The sequence below is a fragment of the Pinus tabuliformis genome, chromosome 2_2, assembly GCF_031772625.1.
Source record: "Pinus tabuliformis cultivar Carrire ecotype Pingquan chromosome 2_2, CPIR1, whole genome shotgun sequence".
In the NCBI taxonomy this organism is placed as follows: domain Eukaryota; kingdom Viridiplantae; phylum Streptophyta; class Pinopsida; order Pinales; family Pinaceae; genus Pinus; species Pinus tabuliformis.
The window spans coordinates 656,851,592-656,872,445 of record NC_142300.1 but is presented as its reverse complement, the minus strand read 5'-3'; positions in this window follow the sequence as shown (position 1 = coordinate 656,872,445).

Sequence of the window (20,854 nt, the reverse complement as noted above, 5' to 3'; positions counted from 1 at the left end):
GTCAGCTATTTCTGATGATTATGTGGTTTATATGCAAGAATCAGATTATGATATTGGAATCAATAAGGATCCAGTTTCGTTTTCACATGCTGTAGAAAGTAAAGAGTCAAAGGAATGGATTAATGCCATGAAAGAAGAAATGAAATCCATGCGACATAATGAAGTTTGGGATCTCGTTGAGTTACCACATGGCTGTAAAAGAGTCGGATGCAAATGGGTTTTTAAAACCAAACACGACTCTAGTGGTAATATCGAACGGTATAAAGCTAGACTTGTTGCTAAGGGTTACACTCAGAAAGATGGTGTTGATTACAAGGAGACATTTTCTCCTGTTTCGAAAAAGGACTCACTAAGAATAATAATGGCATTAGTAGCTCATTATGATTTGGAGTTACATCAAATGGATGTGAAAACAACCTTTCTGAATGGAGATCTTGATGAGGATGTTTATATGGATCAACCTGAGGGTTTTTCTGTAGAAGGTAAAGAACAATTGGTGTGTAAACTTAAGAAGTCAATATATGGGCTTAAACAAGCATCCCGGCAATGGTATATTAAGTTCAATACCATTATTACATCTTTTGGTTTTAAGGAAAATACGGTTGATCACTGTATATACCTAAAGATCAGTGGGAGCAAGTTTATTTTTCTGGTCCTTTATGTTGATGACATCTTGCTTGCTGCAAATAATTTAAGTATATTGCATGAGACTAAGGAATTTCTCTCAACGAACTTTGAAATGAAAGATATGGGAGAGGCATCCTATGTGATTGGAATAGAAATATTCCGTGATCGATCACAAGGAATATTGGGATTGTCTCAGAAAGGATATGTCGAAAGGATTCTAGAGAGATTTGGAATGAGTTAATGTTCACCTGGGACAGTTCCTGTACAGAAAGGTGATCGGATATAGCGATTCAGATTTTGCTGGATGCATCGATACTAGAAAATCGACTTTTGGTTACCTGTTTATGTTTGCTCAAGGTGCCATATCATGGAAAAGTGCGAAACAGACTATCGTTGCTTCATCCACTATGGAGGCAGAATTTGTGGCATGTTTTGAAGCCACAATTCATGCATTATGGTTGCGGAACTTTATTTCAGGACTTGCGGTTGTCGACACCATTAGCAAGCCGCTGAAAATTTATTGTGATAATTCTGCAGCAGTATTTTTCTCAAAGAACGACAAGTACTCTAAAGGTGCCAAACACATAGATCTGAAGTATCTTGTTGTGAAAGATGAGGTTCAGAAACAAAGAGTGTCAATCATGCACATCAGGACAGAACTTATGATTGCAGACCCTTTGACGAAAGGGTTACAACCAAGACAATTTAAGGAACATGTTCAAAGAATGGGTCTTGGTTGTATTAATAATAATTGATGTGTGACATTCTGAGCTCTTTTATGTGTTTCTGATATACAATTATGTGTCTCTTGTTTTAATGAAGTAGTACGTATTTTATGTAATTTTAAACAAGAAAGAGTCTTATAAAGATATTATGTTTAATCATTATGATATAAGACATTATGTGGACCATTATGCTGTTTTATATAAATTATGAGTATGAATTGATGGATTGCTGGTATTGTAGTATATGGAAGGGAATGCATTGAATTAATAGTGCACAACCACCATAACTCTTAGCAATTTATCATAGTATGATGTTCAACGCTTAATATTATGAATAATCGGGTCAAGTGGGAGAATGTTAGAAATCTGCAGTTTCTAAACCTTAATGTGACCCAGTTAAAAGCATTAAAGCATTAAAGCACTAAAGCAGTTTAAAGCATTAAAGCACTAAAGAAGTTTCTAATCTAAAGCATTAGATCTTAAGCGTTGAATTGGTATATGATGGACGTACCAGATTAGAGTAAAATAATATATAAAGGATTGGGTCCTCTCTCTCCCACACAGAAGAGTTGCATTCTTCTCCATCAAGAAGCACATAAAGGAAGTGAGGGCAAGAGGAGAGAAACCGAATTCTGAAGAAGAGGAACAGTCAGGAGTCAGATCAAAGTAGATGGCAGCCATTACATCTTCCACTGTTAATCAAGGTATGTCATCTATCATATTAAGTTCTGTTTGTGAAATATTCGGTATTGATGATCTTTGGGCTGTTAATGGAAATTTTACATTTAAGGCCTGCCGTCTGTTTTTCGATTGGACTTTTAAACAAGAAGTGCAAATTTGTGGGGTTTGTAAAAGAAAGGTAAAGAGCTAATATCATAATTTCATCACATTGGAATCTGATGAGCCTCAGGCCAGTCGAGTATTTGTTGACTCCAGGTTTGGCAACTTTGGTAGAAGACTTGTTAATATTAAGTGCTACAACGCATTTCCAGGAGTCATATTTGTTAAATTCAATGGAGCAAATATGTGCTAATGATGGCCATATACTTATTCTACGTTAACTCCATTTGACAGCCACAGATCATCTTGTCATACCTACTAAGATCATGAATAATGAATATTGACATTTAGATATTTCTCATATGGAAAATGAAGCTTAATATTTAAGTAACAACTGCGGAGAAGTCTCTTTCTTTTTCCTTTTCTTTGATTTCATCAACCATCGACAACATATTTTAACCTTCAACGTAGAATATTTATACAATATAACAATATTGATTACACCGTTTACAATCTAATCTGGATCACGTTGATAATGACTAAATCTGCTAACTCCACTATAAATTATATGAAACATGACTATAAATTTGTCTTACGATTATGATATTAGAAAATCAGATTGCACACTGAAATTATTTTTACATTATATTCATTCACAAATATTATACAAACTATTTATACACTATATTCTTTCATAAATATTATACAAATATATAGTTGAATTGAGATCTAACTAATTCTAAATATGAATATGGGAGTTGAGATATTCTCTCAACTAAATCCCAAACTAATTTTAAATTTATCATATAAGCATTATCTCCAATTGCCTCTCTTAATGCTTATATGTCAAAATTATAAATAACACAAATTACCAAATAGAAAATACATATTACAACAATATAAATGTTCTCTATCTCATTGACCTTCACTAACACTCACATCCACTCTGGAAACTTTGCAAACGTTTCTATTTCTTCATCCACTACTTCGCATTGTCACTTGAACTCCATTTAACACATGCTTGCCTCAAAGCATCATTGATTAACTTTGCAAGATGAACAATATTTACAACTCGACTCGTTGGGGCTTCTACTATAAGAGTTGTCAAGTAATGAACCATCCTATGGACCAATCACCATTTGTTGGATATTTGGCTTTTGTCTATCCATCATTTGCTAGGCAAATGGTCTTAACACTGAATGTGTTCAAAAACTAATCAAACAATTTGACTTGATTCACACACTTGGATCTCATATTGTAACCTGTATCTATTGTTTAGGGGTTTCCGAGCACCAAGAACAACAAATCACAACAATAGGTAAACACAATTAAACTGATAATATGTTTAGTAATTAAACCGATAATATATTCAGAGGTTTTCAAGCGCCAAGAGCCATCGATTTGAATTATGTTATATTGTTCATTAATTGGTTATGCACCTAACTAAAGAATAAGAAAACAAACTCTTTAAGGGAAAAAAAGAGAGGCAACAACGGTCATGACAACAAAACCAATCAACCGTTCTCTTCTAAATAACGACTCTTCATGTATCAGTGTGGGAGTCCATTCCAAATTGGTAGGAGCAACAAGACAAATTCTTTGACTCCACAAATTTGTGGACCTGCACGCGTTCTTGCAGATGGTAGAATCTCGTCCACAACTCGCCCATAGTAGAATTTATCAAAACTTCATATATGCACATCTATCACGATATTTTTGCAAGGAATAAGTTCGTTGTACAGAATGAGAAGTTGAATAATCTGGAGCAACAAAGGGAGGTCCTGGAAGCCCTTATGGCCACAACAATGAATTCCTCTTATGAGTTTTGGCAATGACTCTTATTTTTCCTTGGTCTCACAATTGTTTTGGATACTGGGTTTGAGTCATGGACAAAATTTCAAGGGGCAATGTGGATTCTTTATGTTGTAGCACGACACAAGAATGCACACATGCTCTGCAACTAGATCTGGAGGACCAACGACATGTTTCTCGTGCAATACTATAATCTGTCTGCATCGACTCACATTTTGAGATGCATATCTCACTCTAAATACCCGATGTCTTAAAATAGGTTTTACGGTGAATGAACTGCCAACAGGAACACACTCCCACAAGAAACAGAAGGTCAGTACATCGAGCTTAGCATTGTGGATAACTTGGGCATGCCAGTTTGCAAGTCCATGCCCTTCTCGCCCTCTTCACACATCCCGGATCAGACTCATCAAACACACGTCTTATTCCTTAGCAATCCTAATCTCTGTGCTATTTTTGAAATTTTTGTTCATTGTTTTGTGGGAAGGAGCGATCATTTCAATTACCTTTGACATTGTCCACAATGATATGACGTAGACCATCATGCAAACCCATCACCTTTTTAAGCAACACAACACTCTCTATTCACACCAACAGTAGTTCTTCACAATAGTACAGTGGGTCGCCTCAATTATTCTTATAGGTTTTCCTTGTTTCTGCATTCTCAACAGCCAAATCAAATGGACAGGAAGCAAGAAATCAGTCAATGATAGGGAAGTGAGGGCTTAGTTGATGATAGGCGCTGTTGATGTTGTTATCGCTTCAATGTTGTTACAAACACAATAAAATTAAAGACAAACACGCAAACTCTATTTCTCTCAGCGTCCTCATGAGGGAAGCTAGGCCCAAGCCCATACGGGCTCTGATACCAACTAGAAAATCAGATTGCACACCAGAAACTATTTTTACACTACATTCATTAACAAATAGTATATAGATATATAGTTGGATTGAGATTCAACTAATTCTGAATATGAATATGGGAGTTAAGATATTCTCTCAACCAAATCCAAAACCAACTCTAAATTTACCATGTAAGCATTATCTCCAAATATGATAAGCTTAATGGAATAGATCACACAAACAATGAGTTAAGATAACACTAGTACTTGGATGCCACCGTGTTTTTAAATGGATTTTGATAGTTGTGCATTTACTTTGTAGTGTCTACCAATTGAAGCAACATTAGGACTCTCGAAGCTTATTTTCATTAATTTCTTTAACTTGAAGTAGACTAATGCACAGTCAAGATTAAATAAAGTTGAACCATTTATATTCTTTGAATATACAACATAAGGATGTCGAAAATCATAAAGATTTTATCTGGAAAATAGACAACAAAATATAGATTTTATTTTTCCTTTTTCCCTTTATAGGATGTCTAGGTCACTCTAATTTAGTGCAGTGATAAAGTCACTATCGACCTTGAGCCACAGTGCCCCATTCAAAGAAAAAATTGCTTGTAACTAGAGAATCCAAACAGGGCTATAGTGAGAATGAGACATATTGGGACCCTCACCATCCAACATCCTTTCATAATTAGTGCCTTTAATCACATATCCATGCCTAGCACCATATATGGTCCTTTTCTCAGAAGCATCCTAATCCCACTTTTATCAGTTTGTACTTTTGCGCTTCATTTGTTGTTACTATTTCGCCTTCTTTTTGAAGGCTTGTGTGATAAATTTGAAGGCAAGGAATGAGAAGGCCGGAAGTCCCTGGTTCTCCTCAACCATTGGAAACTGCCAATCTCCCTGGGGAAACATGGAAGCACATGGTAGGTTTCCCTAGATCATTCCCCACACTGTCTATAATATTAAAAAAAACACGAAAAAAAAGTTTAATATCATTTGATTGGTGTTGTCATTAGGAAATGAAGTGGTTCATGGGGATAAATTATACGCACCTTAACTTTAAAGCATATGCATATAAATACTGCTTTATTGCTTGGAGGTTTTGTTCTAGATGAATCGACTCAGTTGTCAATTGATTTTCCTAAGGTGATGCTTGTATTCTAAATCAGATGACCATCCACTCTTTCCCAGGGAATCCATTCATTATTTTATATGGATTCCAGGTAAGGAATAATAGCCGACGACAGTTTCTTTCAGATAAAAAATCGGTTCATGTTTTTTGAAATATTGGTCTTTTAGGCGACCAACCCAGCAGGTGTTTAAATCATAATAACCAGATACATCAATCAATTGCATATCTTAACCATGTTTAATATTAGGTGGTGTCAACCTATAAAGCTAGAAACTATGTATTTTTTGCCACCTCCCTATAGAGTAACTTGTCCAAACTTCAAAAAAAATTAATAGTCTTAGCATGATTAAAGAGACTTCTACTTTCCAATAAAAAAACCCAAAGTTATAGGCATACATATTTCACTTAAGATTCTAATGAAGTAACAAGAGTAGGGTCTTTTGCACTAGACCCCGGAGGCATTCAAGTGATAGGAACACATTCGATATGACATTCAATATGATCTAACCTCGCATCAGCAATTCAATCCACCTTGTCAGCAAATCACTCAAGGCAAACTCATTGATTTATCTGAACCCACTTGACTGTTATTGATCACATTGAGATAAACATTTTTTCCTCCCAAAGTAATAAGCAACTGAGGAAGGATCCCTAATGGTTGACTGGTTCGTCTATTAAAAGCCAACAGATTCTGGGTCACTGGCACAACCAGCGGTGAACCAAGCGCTTGCCAAGCAATGGAGGAAAGGATACTCACAGATGCACCTTCATCTATAATAGTGCTAGATACAATCATATTACAAACCTGTACTATGATCTCGAAAGGCACATAAGAAGGAAGACAGAATCCTACCAGTCGATTCCAATCAAAGGAAGTGACCATACTACTCGGAGGGGGTACCGTAAGAACGGGAGAATTATCCCCTTGAGTTACGAGAGTGGGAGGGATTTCCTCCTACCTTGATGGAACAGGGGGATTGCCCCCAAGCTCAGTGGAATCTAAATAAATGAAAAGAACCTGAGTGGTATTGTATTAACTCTCTTCCGGAAAAGTACGATTAACTGAAGATGAAATCGGGTCAACTATTTCCTTGACCTGTTGATTTGGGTCAAGTATAGACTCATAGGATTTACTTTCATAGAGAGTGGGTTTGACCGACAGTTGATTTGGGTCAGTTACTTTATCAATTAGTGAAGGATTAAGGGAGAGTCTCCTGTAACCAGATGGAATTCGCCACGATGAAGTATGACAGTTATCCAACACTTTTTTGGCTTCATCTAGATAGGGACAAAGGTGAATGGGGTGATTCCCTTCACATAACCTACAAGGAAACTTAACTTTACTTTTCTTTCCATGAACTTTACTACCACTAGTTGATGGTGTGTCACCAACATGATCTCCAGAAGTTGATGGCATAGGATGATGTGAATGAGAAGACCACTCTTCTAATATTTTAGGAATATCAAGACAATTTTGAAGAAGATGGTCTCCCGTACAAAGTTTGCATGGATATCAAACTTTGTGATGCTTATCGTATGGTTTCTCATCAGAAGTTGCATTCATAGCAATGGTTGCTTGGTTGCCCCTTGCTGAATTTGCTTCTTCTTCTTCTTCTTCTTCTTCTTCCCTTTCTTCTTCTTCATAGCCACCTTATTACTAGTGCCAATACTTTCACTAGGTGAAGAGGAAGAAGGGGAGGAAGAAACAACCAAGGAAGACGGCAAAGGGTCAACTCGAGGTTGATTTTGTCCAGCTGGAGGAGAAATCGATTGCGGAGAAATCACAACATTTTGAACCAAGGAGGATGAAAACAACCATACTGGCAAGCCAATGGTAAATCCTGGAAGGGATAATGTAGCCATATAAGGAGCACCAATATCTCCAAAAGGAGGAAAAGGACTAGGATTCCCATCAAAAATAATTTCTTGATCGGTGACCTCCGGATTTGTTGCCATATGTCTCAACCTAAGATCAACTAAGGAGAAAGCATGGAGGATGTTATCCATGGTCAATTCACTATATTTTAATAAAAATAACATAACAAAACAAAAGAGGGATGATCTAGGAAAAAGGATTACCAAGCAACTGTGAATTACAAAATACCTCCTGGCAAACCGAGAAGTATGGGTAGACAATCTCCCCGAATGCTGTGTTCGGTGTATCATAGTGTACAAGGTGGCTGACTCGATTACCTAAGGATGGATAGCAACCTAGTGTTTTCCTCCCATATATACTCGAAAGTACATAGAGGCCCAATCCGTATTAGCATTGTCTAATGAAAAACCGCATAGTGAGAGAATTCCCATATACTTTACGTATTGTAACACCGCCCTATATACCCGAAGGCACGTGGACGAGCTATGATATACTCACGTATGTGGAATGTGATATTACACTCGGGATGTATTGCAGACAAGTTTGTGACAGCTGCTATGTTTTACGATGCTAGAACACGTCTCTAGCCTAGAACCTCTAAATGTTTTGCTTTAGATGATAATGCTCCATTAGGTTAATTCAAATGAATTTTAAGTTGATCTTCTTTAGAATTTGCCTTTCAAGGTTCACCGTGTGATCTATGTTTGCAATTCCTAGAATGCAACTATCATGATAAACATTCTTTCCATTTAACTTTAACAATGAAAATCTTAGCTAATAGGGATAGAACAATCAAATTTATTTTAATCAAAGAGCAAAGAGCACAATCTAATGCAATTTCCCTAAACTATTCCTATAGGCACACACAAAAATTTTCAATGCACGATGCAAGTTTTTCTTTTCGATTCCCTTAATGTTATGATGAAAAAAAGGAAACAAATGCACATATAGTCAATCAATATTTTTACAAGAACGAAGACTTTACGACAGTTCTGTTTCGAAGGAAAATAAGACTTTTACGACACTTTCTTTCTATCAAAGATTAATCAACTATAATCTAACTTTGGCAACGAAATGATAATGATAAAGAAATAATTTAAGAAACATTAATCAATCAAGCCAAATTAGGGCTAGAAAGAAGAAATGCAAGCTGATTTCAGAGATACTACCATCATTGATCTTTCAACAAACATAAACAGAAGGAAATTTGGAGAAAAAACCCAATCCAGAGGTGAAAAATTTCCCTAAGGTGGATCATCATAGGTCAAAGAGGACCTAAATGCACTGCAGAGCACTATCTCTCACTCAAGGGTGCTCTGCAGAGCACTATCCCCAGACCAAGCCTGTGCTGATTCCTGAGAGGCCGCTCAAGAGTCATCTAACCTCAATTTTTTTTTATACCAAAAAACACTTCAACAAGGCTGAAATACAGTCAATGAAAGGAAGTAAGGTTTGCTAGAGTGTCCTAGGATGTGGATAAGCTACTTGGAACGATGAATGTTCCCCAGTATGGTTGCCAATTTGTTTTGGAGAATTTGGTATCTACGGATAAATACTAATTCCCTAGATAAGTAGCCATATCCAGAACAACAGTTTAAAGAACTTTAGCCTTTTCCTATAAGCAATAGTTAAGACAAAGAAGATGAGAAGACCTACTTGTAGTTCCGATTTCCTCTTGTCTCCTTTGTATCGATCATGTCACTCCTTCCCATACTTAACACACTTGAGAAGTACCTGTAAACACAAACAGAAGACAAAGAACCAATCAAAGCAAAAGATCTATTGAATACAAGTAAATGGAATCAAATACATTCACACATATAAGCATCATATAACAAGATAATCATATGGGAAAAGGGTTCAAAATACTTTATTGAATAGAAGAAAGAATTACAACCATCAAGTCTGATTCAAAGTCACTCCTCCAGCTTGGATCCCATCCACATCACATCAAAAGCATGACAAACTTGTAACATAACAATACTTGTCTCAAAGTCAATTATCATAGCAACATTATCTCCTTACAATTCAACATATTCTAGCCCTTGATCACTTAGATGAGTGCTCAATTTATAGGAAGATGAAGGAGGTTATGTCATAAATGGGGGTATTGAATGGCCTTCCATACTTAGAATTAGTTCCATGGAGGAAGGGATGAGAGGATAGGATGCATCTTAACTCATTCCTCATCCATTTTCGAGCTCATAGGAGTTGATAAGTGAGGGAAACCTCTAGATGACTGCAAGAGATAAGAATATTCCCCCGACCCTATGTGAATTTTGCTCAATCTCACCCAGTGCATGTGAAAGAGGGCCTAAGTGCTATGCAAAGCACCTTGGCATGGACTCAACTGCTTTGCAACGCACCCTTACATGGGCCTACTTGCGCTAGTCCCTTTAGAGGTCATTTTAGGATGTCTTCAAGTCATGAAAATGTCTAGGAAGGAGGCATTCAAAAGGGTGACTTGTTTGGGGCATGTAGCAACTAACATCAGGGTTTGATGAGCCCTAAAACACTAGGGCTACGCATAATATGGGTTTAGAGGGACCTGGGGAAGGCACTGTGTGGGATCTGGATGATGGGAGTGATGTGCCCAAATGGATCTGTAACAGATGGGATCGAGGATGTCAATTTGGGCCCATTTCCCCTATAATGATGGAACTACCTCAAGGGATAAGCCTTTCTCCCATGAGAATAGGATCCATTTCCCATCCATTCATCCTATATAAACCTCCCTTCTTCCCAAGAACACGTTAGTGTTAATGTTGGTGTGCTAGTGCTATTTTGGTTTGGAGTAGACAAAAAGCTATTACTAGTTGTAGCTATCTAGTTGTGTGAGGGAGAAGTGTGATTTGGTTTGGAGTGAAGCCTAAAGGGAAGAGCCTTGAAACTATTGTGGATTGAGGCCATCATGGGATGCTAGCAAAAGTGTGTGGGAACCTGGTCTTGTCAGAGGAGGACTGCAATGTCAAGACAATGGTTGTAATCTCTCTTTGATATTAATAGATGCAACTATCAATTTATTTCCTACATGCTTTTTCATCTTACATATGCATGGCTTAATGTTTCTTGACTTGTTAAGTAGGTTGAATTACAATTTGTCTATTATCACGATTGTTGTTTGCTATTGTTTACTTGTTTCAGGTGCTTGAAGAAGGAAGCGAGAGAGAGCTGGAGCGAGCAAGCAAGGACATCATCAAACGGGATAAGCGAAATGTTTAGTCAATTTAGTGTTCCTAAATTGATGTCATTAATTGTCAACCCGGGGCTCGTAAGCTGATGAAGTGAAGGTGTACTATATGTACTTAAGCAACTTTCTTAGAGCTTTTGTCGTTTGGGGTGTTGTTTATGGTTAACTTATCTTCCTAAGATGGAGTGATGATTATAGACAGATGAGTGCAAGTGTGTGAAAAGTGAGTTCTAGATGAGTGAAAGTGTGTGATTGGTGATTTCTAATTACTTGCTGAATTTGTAAAGGAAAAGAACTTGAAAGAAATGAATAAATTGAAATGACTTGAAAGTAAATGACCACGTTCTAATGGCATTAGTCTCTATCCATATTGCTGCAAATAAAAGAAACAAGAAAATCACTTCAAGGATTGATGATAATGGTTATCTCCTCCTAACCCCCTGCTTCTACCACATAGTACTGCGTAAAACACGATTAGGAGGTAGCTGAAGACAAATCCAAGAATTGATAAAAACTCTAATTGACAAATTGTAACACTACTAAGCCTTTTCCATCATACTGCTTCCTACATATGTGATTATGTGTAACAAGTGGAAAAAGTATTAGTGTCACAAGCCAAGACTACTCAAAGACAAGCTGCAATTAATTAGTGTTCTGTTCTCTTGAAAGATAAGCCATTCATGATAAAGAGAGCATAAATTAGTTAGCATCCAACTTGTAAAACTAAGCTAAAACTAATCTAGAAAACAGAGTAAAAAGGGCAGCATTATGAACAAGACAACTGCAACTACCATCAGATATTAAAGCAAATACAACACACTCAATCCCGGGTAAAAACCTGCAAAGAAGCAAATCTGATCAGTGAAAATAAAGGCTGCAGCAATGAAAAGAAATCAAGCTGTACATAACTCAAGAAAGGAAATTCTGTATGTAAAATAAAGAAATTGCAGAAGTATAAACATGAAATACTTTACAAGGCTAATACGAACAGGGGCCCTCCATTCATATCATCCCACAGAAAACTCAGATTCTCTAAAACTTCAAAACAACACTATTTCCATTACTTCATGTGTAGAAATACATAGTCAAAAGTGCTGAAACAGCTCTATAAAAACAGAGTTCAAAAACGTGCTAAAATTCTCACAAGTTCATAAACTACAGCATCTAAAAAGTTAACATAAGCGTACGCAGACGCAAGTATATATAGGCATCTGCAAGATGGCCTAATGCGTAAGCATAAAACAGAAAATAAACTGACTGTCATGCGTATTAAAGGTGCAGTTAACACGTCATAGGCTACATGGTCGAGCTGGAGGTCCTGGTCGATATGGGCAATGAATCCAGCAATAGATCATGTCCCCCACGGCTTTCAAAACACGGACAAGTCACCTTTTCCACCGACGTGATCAAACAGCTTACGTATCAACGTTAAGCTGCCTTTATTTGACCGTAACTTGACCCCCTTTGACCGGAGGTACAGATGACGTGGCTGGCTGAACTGATGGCACAAGAACCTCGAGCACGTATATTCCAACATGCCCATGTGGCTCGTTCTGCAAAATAGCACGTGGAACCTTGAAATCAACAAAATGGCTGCGGGATCATCAGATGGCTGCGGAATCAGCAGATGGCTGCGGAATCAGCAGAAGGCTGCGGAATGCCTGCAAATACGTCAAAAACTAAACAAAACAATTACCCATTAGCAAAGCTCACTTGATCATGTTTAATGACAACTAATGTAATGATCTGGGTGGAAAATGAGGCAAAAGAGAGAGGAAAGTGATGAAAATAGTAGGTAATGATGGATGATAAGGTGTAAAGTAGAGACTCTACATACCCCCACTACGAGGGCATTGCATGTCCTCATGCAAAAACACTGATCAATCAACCTGCTGTGATGCCTCTGCCAAGACATCCAATCTCCTCTTCTTTCTCTGTGTAGACACATTGACCCTTGGCTTCTTTACTAAGCATCTGAACTTTAGGTTGATCAAGGCTCTGTTTAGCTTTTTGCATTTCTTCCTTAACTTTTTGTTATTTCTTTGCCACAGGCCCAAATGTAACATGGTGTTATCATGAATCATCTTATCCAATTTGGCTTGCTCTTTCAACTTTTCATTTTCTTGCATGATATGTCGATTTAGAACCTCAATCTCAAAAATTTCCTGTTTCAAGGAGTGGACTTGTTGTTCTAAAGGTTGAACATTGCTTGGGCCAGCGGCTGCTTGCTCCAATGTTTCCAGATAATTATACACTTTTTGCTGCTCCGGGTCAACCTCAGGTGACTTTTTGGGACTTGGTTCATAATCAAATTCAGATCCATGTTCATGCTCAAGTTCATGTTCAAACGGACTTTCCTCACGTGGAGGACTAGTCTCAATATGCTCAGCGTGTGGAGGACTTTTCTCCAAGTCAGGACTTGCAACACCTTTTTGGGGTGAGCTTAAGTCAATGAAGAATGACTGTTTACCCTTTGTGGCCCCTACTTTTCTATTTTGTAATCTGCTGCTCCTTCTTACAGAGGTGGTACTCTGTTTTTCTTTTGGTACTTTCTGCTGTTTTTCTTTTGGTACTTTTTGCTTCTGTTTTTCCTCCTTTTTGGAAAGGGCAGTTTTATGAAGTTTGGCCATTCTTTGAGCTAAGGGCTGAGTGTCTTCCTCACTAGTATTCTCAGGAGTGAGGTGAGTTTCTTGGACTACAGATTTACCTTTATCTTGCTTTCGTTTCTTCCTCCCTTCTTTTCTTTTCTGAGCAATTTCTTGAGCAAGTTCTGAAAGAGTTTCAGTGATAATTCCTTGGGCTGCTTGGTTATCATCTTCAGTAAATCCAGGATCAATTTCCTGTTCAGGATGATGTATATCAGTTTCCTCATCAAACTGGTCTTGAACAGTTTCCTCTTGGGCAGTTGTTTCAAGCATAGTAGTATCAGGAACAATAGTTTCTGTTTGGGCAGTAGTTTCTTGGTTAACCCCTTCTCCTCTTTTTCTTCTACTTCTTTTTGGTACTTGAGGGGACCCTCCAGAAGTTTCTCCTAATTCTTGAAAATGATTTCTTATGAGAAACCTCTCCCATGTGTCTCTTTTTGATTTTAATTGTTCCTCAACTAGCAATTTCACAAGACCGTGATGATATAAATGTGCTTCAATATTTCTGGGGTTCTTTTGGACCATTGCACACATTTTCTTAAGACTTGAAAATAGAAAGTATGGGAGGTTAATATCATCTCCTAGAAAATGCATCATAACCTTTGAATGATAAACATATAAGACCCCAAATCTTCCCTCACAAGTGAAAAATGTTTGCACTAACAAGAGTAAAGTGGTCCACTCCTCCTTAACATAAGAAACAGGAATCCCTTTGGTAAAGATACTGGTGTCCATACCTGGGTTTTTTAAAATTTGTTTCCACTGCTGATCTTGAACTGACCGGTTCTTAAACCACCTTTCTTCGGTCTGTGGAAGTGAGGTAGCTTGTGCTATGCTGCTTTCATTGACTGTGAATTGTAAGTCCCCTATCTCCACGTGATTATCTTTTTCTCTGAAGGACCTTGCAAAGGCCTTTGTAACCTCCCTATGGTAGCCTCTGAACTTTTGTACGCATTGTAACCAGTTTGCCTTTTGTAATGCCTCTTTGACCTGAGGATAACCCTCCAAAAACTTTGAACCCTCCGGTTCTGCCCTTAAAAGCTTCCCCATTGGCTCTTTACGGCTCTGTTCTATTTAAAACACGGCTTAAAAACGGCTTTACACAGTCAATTCACGGCTTTGGTTTCAGAACACGGCTTCAAAATGGTCTTACACAGTCAATTCACGGCTTTATTTTAGAGCACGGCTTCAAAATCGGTCTTACACAGTCAATTCACGGCTTTAGCTCTAGATACGGCCGTAACAGACCTCCACTGGTGTTTAGAATTAGCGGAGAGGAAAAAAAACAGAGTATGGTGAATGGCAGCAGCGTAGTGAGCACAGCATAACAGAGTGTGGTGAATGGTAGCAGCGTAGATGGAATGAAACATGTGAGTGGAAATGGGAGTGAAATGATATGAGCGTAAGAGGGTAGAAGGGTTATGGAATAATGAATGGAAACGGCTATGTCCTTAGATCTCGGTTTCGGAATTACACTTGGCTGCGTGAGTTAATGTCGTAGAGACGTAGTACATTAGGTTACGTCACCTAAGTACGAGATCTTAATGGAAGAAGCAGCCGTAAGTGAAATTTAAAATCGTGGTAATCAAGGACTGATAGACTTGGGAGATACGTGGGTATATGGTCGCATGACTGGTAATCATTACACTTAGTGGCAAGAAACATAACCTAGAAAACTTTGCATAACGAAATAACTGTAAGCTTAGGATTTGAACCATACCTCAGATTCCCGCTTAGATTTGCCTTTGATGACTTGCCACTAACCCTTCACTGATTTTTGCATGACTATTTTCCATTTATTATTGATGACTACTGAGCTGTAAAGAAATTTCAAACAGACTGTGTTTTTTTTTTTTTATGCAGGTACAGAGAGCTGCGGAATCATTAGATGGCTGCAGAATCTTCAGATGGCTGCGGAATCTGCAGTAGTACCCTCCGGCTGCACAAAATAACTTTAGTTGTCAAAATGACTTTATTGATGGAATGGAATGTAGTGGGTGGATGGATGAATGAAAAAAATGAGGTGGAGTGAAAATGAATGAAATGGTGGATGAAATGGTAGTGATGATGAAATGAAATGAAATAAGGGAAGAAAGAGATTTTTTTTTTTTTTTAGAAAACATGAGGTGTCAGGTGACCCTGATTTTCACCTCAGGTTTTCTGTATGAGACTGCCAATCAGAGATTGGTTTTCAGGCTCATACATTTATTCTTTTTTTTTCTTTTCTTTTTTCCTTTTTTTTTTCTTTTTTTTTTCTTCTTTTATTTTTTATTTTTTTTTTAAAAACCAAAGCTTTAGGCTGATGGAGGAGAAGAATCCTTCTCCACCAGCCTGATTGCAGAATCTTCTTTGAACAATCTGACAAACTCTTCTTTTGAAAATGGCTTTTGATATATTTTCAAGCGGTGGCCATTCAGAATAAGAGGAGTATGAAATTCATCGATAGTTTTTACTCGAACTGCTCCATTGCTAAAGACTTCATCAATCTCATATGGCCCAAGCCAATGAGTTTGAAACTTTCCTTTGAAGTCTTTGAATTTTGAATCAAACAATAGAGCCCAATCTCCTTTCTGAAACTTTCTTTCCTTGATATGACGATCATGCCATTTAGATCTTTGGTGCTGAACTAGATCGGTCCTTAGAATTGCATCTTGTCTTATTTCATCTAGCTCATTTAGCTGGTCCATTCTGTGTCTTTGAGCTTCTGAGAGGCTCATTCCCAACTGGACTGCCATCTTGAAGGTCTTGATTTGGAACTCAATAGGAAGCAGGACTTCCTTCCCATAAACAAGTTCATAGGGAGAATGTCCTGTTTTGTTCTTCCATGTGGTTCTATAGGCCCATAAGGCTTCAGGGAGCCTTTCCGCCCAATCTCTTCTATGAAGATGAACAGTCTTGGTGATAATGCCTTCAAGAACTTTATTGGTAGATTCCACTTGACCATTGGATTGCGGATGGTAGGGAGTAGATGTTCTGTGCTTGATCTTATATTCCTCCATCAGCTTCTCCATCAAATTAGATGTAAACTGGCTGCCCTGATCTGTCACAATTTCCCTTGGGACACCAAAACGAGTGAAGATATCCTCAAAAAGAAATTGAACAGCTGAATTTTCAGTGGTAGAAGGCAATGCTTTTGCTTCTACCCACTTAGTAACATAATCAGTACAAACCAGTATATATTTCTTTTGCTTTGATGGTGGATTAATTGGTCCAACGAAATCTAGAGCCCATTTCTCAAAGGGTTCGATGCATACCTGAGGCTGTAGAGGCATTTCATTTGAAGGAGTTGGTTTCCCAACTCTTTGGCAGCTGTCACACCTTTTAACATACTGTTTTGCATCTTTAAAGAGAGAAGGCCAATAATATCCTAGAGAAAGGATTTTATAGGCTGTCCTCTTGTCCGCAAAGTGCCCGCCGCATGGTTCATCATGACATGCCTTAAGGATGTCAGGCATTTCATCTTCCCGAACACACCTTCTGATTATACAATCTGGCCCTGTTTTGAACAATTCATTAGAAATCCAAGAATAATGTGAACTCTCCCAAATGATTTTCCTTTTCTCATTAGGAAATAAGTGTAGAGGAAGCTTCCCTGTAACAAGATAGTTAGCCATATCTGCATACCAAGGAGTCTTGGTAGTCGCTGCAAACAAGTATTCATCTGGAAACTTATCTTCTACTGGAGAATCCTCATTAGTGTTTTGGATTCTAGACAAGAAATCAGCTACTGTGTTTTGCTTTCCAGGTCTATCTAACACAGTAATGTTGAATTCTTGCAAGAGTAAAAGCCATCTTGTAACTCTACCATTAGTGACAGGTTTTTTCATTAAGTATCTTATGGCAGAGTGATCAGTATGGACAAAGGTTTCATAGCCGGTTATGTAATGTCTAAACTTGTTGATTGCATGTACCACAGCTAAGAACTCTTTTTCTGTAACAGTATAATTTAACTCAGTAGGAGTCAAATTCTTACTTGTGTAATAAATGGCATAAGGGATCAAATCCTTTTGTCCCAAAACAGCTCCTAGAGCTGTATCTGAAGCATCAGTAGAGATGTGGAAAGGGAGTTTCCAATTTGGTCCCCTTAAGATGGGTGCTTCAGATATTCTAGACTTTAAAGCTTCAAAGGCAGATTGACACTCAGGATCCCATTTAAACTCACAGTCTTTGGTAAGCAATTTGAAAAGAGGAGATGCTATCCTAGTGAAGTTTTCAATAAATCTTCTGTAATACCCAGTAAACCCAAGAAAACTTCTAACATCCTTTTGGCAATTTGGAACAGGTAACTTAGAGATGACTTCAACTTTGGATTTATCGACCTTAATTCCATCTCCTGAAATATGATGTCCTAAAACAATCCCTTCAGTAAACATCATAAAACACTTTTCATGACTTAAAGAAAGATTTGTTTCCTTACATCTTACCAGTACTTTTTCCAAATTTTCCAAATCTTCTTCAAATGTATTACCATAAACTGTGAAATCGTCCATGTATACCTCTACACAATCATGAATCAGATCTGAAAAGATTCCTAATACAGCCCTTTGAAATGTAGCAGGTGCATTGCACAATCCAAAAGGGAGTACTCGGTAGGCAAAAGTTCCCCAAGGACAAGTAAATGTGGTTTTGTCTTGATCTTCAGGTGCTACCTGAATTTGATTGTACCCACTAAAACCATCCAAGAATGAGAAATACTTTTTACCTGCTAAAGTGTCTAGTACCTGATCAATAAAAGGTAAAGGGAAATGATCCTTTAATGTTGCCTTGTTCAATTCTCAATAATCAATGCAAACTCTCCATTTACCATTCTTTTTGGGCACTATAACCAAGGGAGAAACCCATTGGCTGTCTGAGATGGGGTAAATGAAGTTTACCTTGAGCAATTTCTGGAGTTCTTCTTTCACGATTTCCTTAAGGTTTGGATTCATCCTTCTTTGTGGTTGCCTAATAGGTCTGCTATTCTCTTCAATGTAGATGTGATGAATACAAGTCTTAGGATCGATTCCTTTCATGTCAGTGTATTCCCATGCAAAGGCAGTGGAATGTTTTTGCAACAGTTTAGTTAATTCTTCTTGTTGTGATCTTCCCAAGTTTTTGTTAATGTTTAATGTTTTTCCTGGGAGGATTTCAACTGTAGAACTACCAAACTCTTCCATTGAGAAGAGAGACATTTGTCTAGAGGAGAGATATTCAATGTCTGCATCTATCTGAAAATGTTCAGAGTCATATTCTAAAGATACTTCAAAATTTTCTAATGTATTTAGAATTTGACTATCCTCACTGATCTCAGAGATGGTTAGAACTGGTTGTATAGTATCTTCATCCTCTACCCATTCATCTTCTCCTATTTCTGTTATAGCTTTTGCTGGGGGATACAAGTGGAATTTCTTGGTGGAATTACCATCTGATATATACATGTCTCCAGACCTACAGCTTATGAAAGCATCAGCTGTGGCCAGCCAAGGTCTTCCTAAAATAAGTGGATGTCCTCCTAGATTGTTCTTGGGAGTTAAAATCATAAAATCAACTGGATATTCCCAAGAATCTAGAGAGACTGGAATATCTTCCAATACACCATCAGGTTTAATGATTGATCTATCTGCAAGCTGCAGCAAGGTAGGTGTAAAGAGAAGGTTAGGAAGCTTTAACTGATCCATGGTCTGTCTACTCATGATGTTGATAGCGGCTCCTAAGTCAATTAAATTATTTGGGATTTCAACCCCATTAATATGAGTTTTGACAATAGGACTACCGGGATCTACATACTTTTGCATGGTAATCTTACCCATCATTATGTCTGCAATTTTTCCAACTAGATGTATCCTTTTAGTATCTCTGGTTCTTTTTACTGTTTTCTTCAAACTCAACTCCTTTATTGTCTTCGCTAGAATGGGAATTTCCTTAATGGCTTGTAACAAGGGGATCTTGATACATACATTCTTCAATTCATCTAGGAAGTTATAGTCAGGCACCCATATCTGCTTTTCCACCCCTTTATCAATTTGCAATCTTTCAGGAAAGGGAGGTGTAGCTGTAGGTGTAGGTTGCTCAACTAGGGGAGTTGTAGAGATTGATTCTTTTTCTTTTTCTTTTTGGATATTTTGGTTTTGAAGTGATACTTCAGAACCTTTATTGACTTTGAGAGATTCCTCCTTAGAAATGCTTGGTTGTTGAACACTTGTGGAAGGTTGATCTAGGATTTTACCTGATCTAAGTTGTACTTCATTAAGAGGAACAACCATATAGGTAGGGAATGGTTGACCTTCCATCATGTAAGCATTTTGAGGGTTCCTATTATTTGGATTTGGTAATGGCTGAGAGGGAAGTTGATTAGATTTCTGCTGGGATTGAAGTGCTAATTGAGAATTTTGATTTTGTGGAGGAGGTTGTTGTTGTTGAGGGTATGGCAATGATAGTTGTTGGCCTTGGTTTGGAAGTTGTGGAGCTTGCTGATTCTGAAATGATGGAGGATATTGATAGAATTGTGCAAATCTCCCATAAGGATTTTGCATGCTTTGCATCCATGCTTGGAAAGCATTTTGAGGTTGAGGCCACGGTTGTTGCCAAGGATTCCAACTTGGTTGGGATTGAGAATTCATAGAGTTGTTAAACCCTTGATTCTGTTGTCCTTGCCAAGGTCTCCTTGCAATAAAACAAAGAGATTCAAGTGTATCTGGATCCTCTTGAAAGACTGCTTTGAGGCCAGGGATTGAAGGACAATCCTTGGTCTCATGAGTTTCTGAGCAAATTACACATGTTTCTACAACGTGTGCATCTAAGGGACATTCCCTTAAAGCATGTTTTTTTCTACATTTCGGGCAAAAGATAGCCAAAGCCTCAGCTTCTGCTTTTTGTTTATTGTGAATCTTAAGGGTATCAAGTTGTTCACTAAGACTCCCTAAGATGTCAGTTTTAAATTCATCAAGCATACTGCCGATTTCAGCCCTACTCACTGATCCTGTTGCAGATTTATTCGCCCTAAGGAGAGAAGGATCTCTAGGCCCTTTTTGAGTTTTTGATTTGCCCCTTGAGAGATGGATACAAAGTTCTGCTATGTCATTGAGAGAAAGTTGAGAAATATCCCCTTTCCCCATCATGTTTAAGATGTCTATCCATTCATCCCTGATGGCCTTTAATAAGAGGGCTTTTAAGGTCTCTTCATCCAAGGTATTCATTTTTGCTCTTTTCAAGTTATCTTGAAATCTTTCAAGTA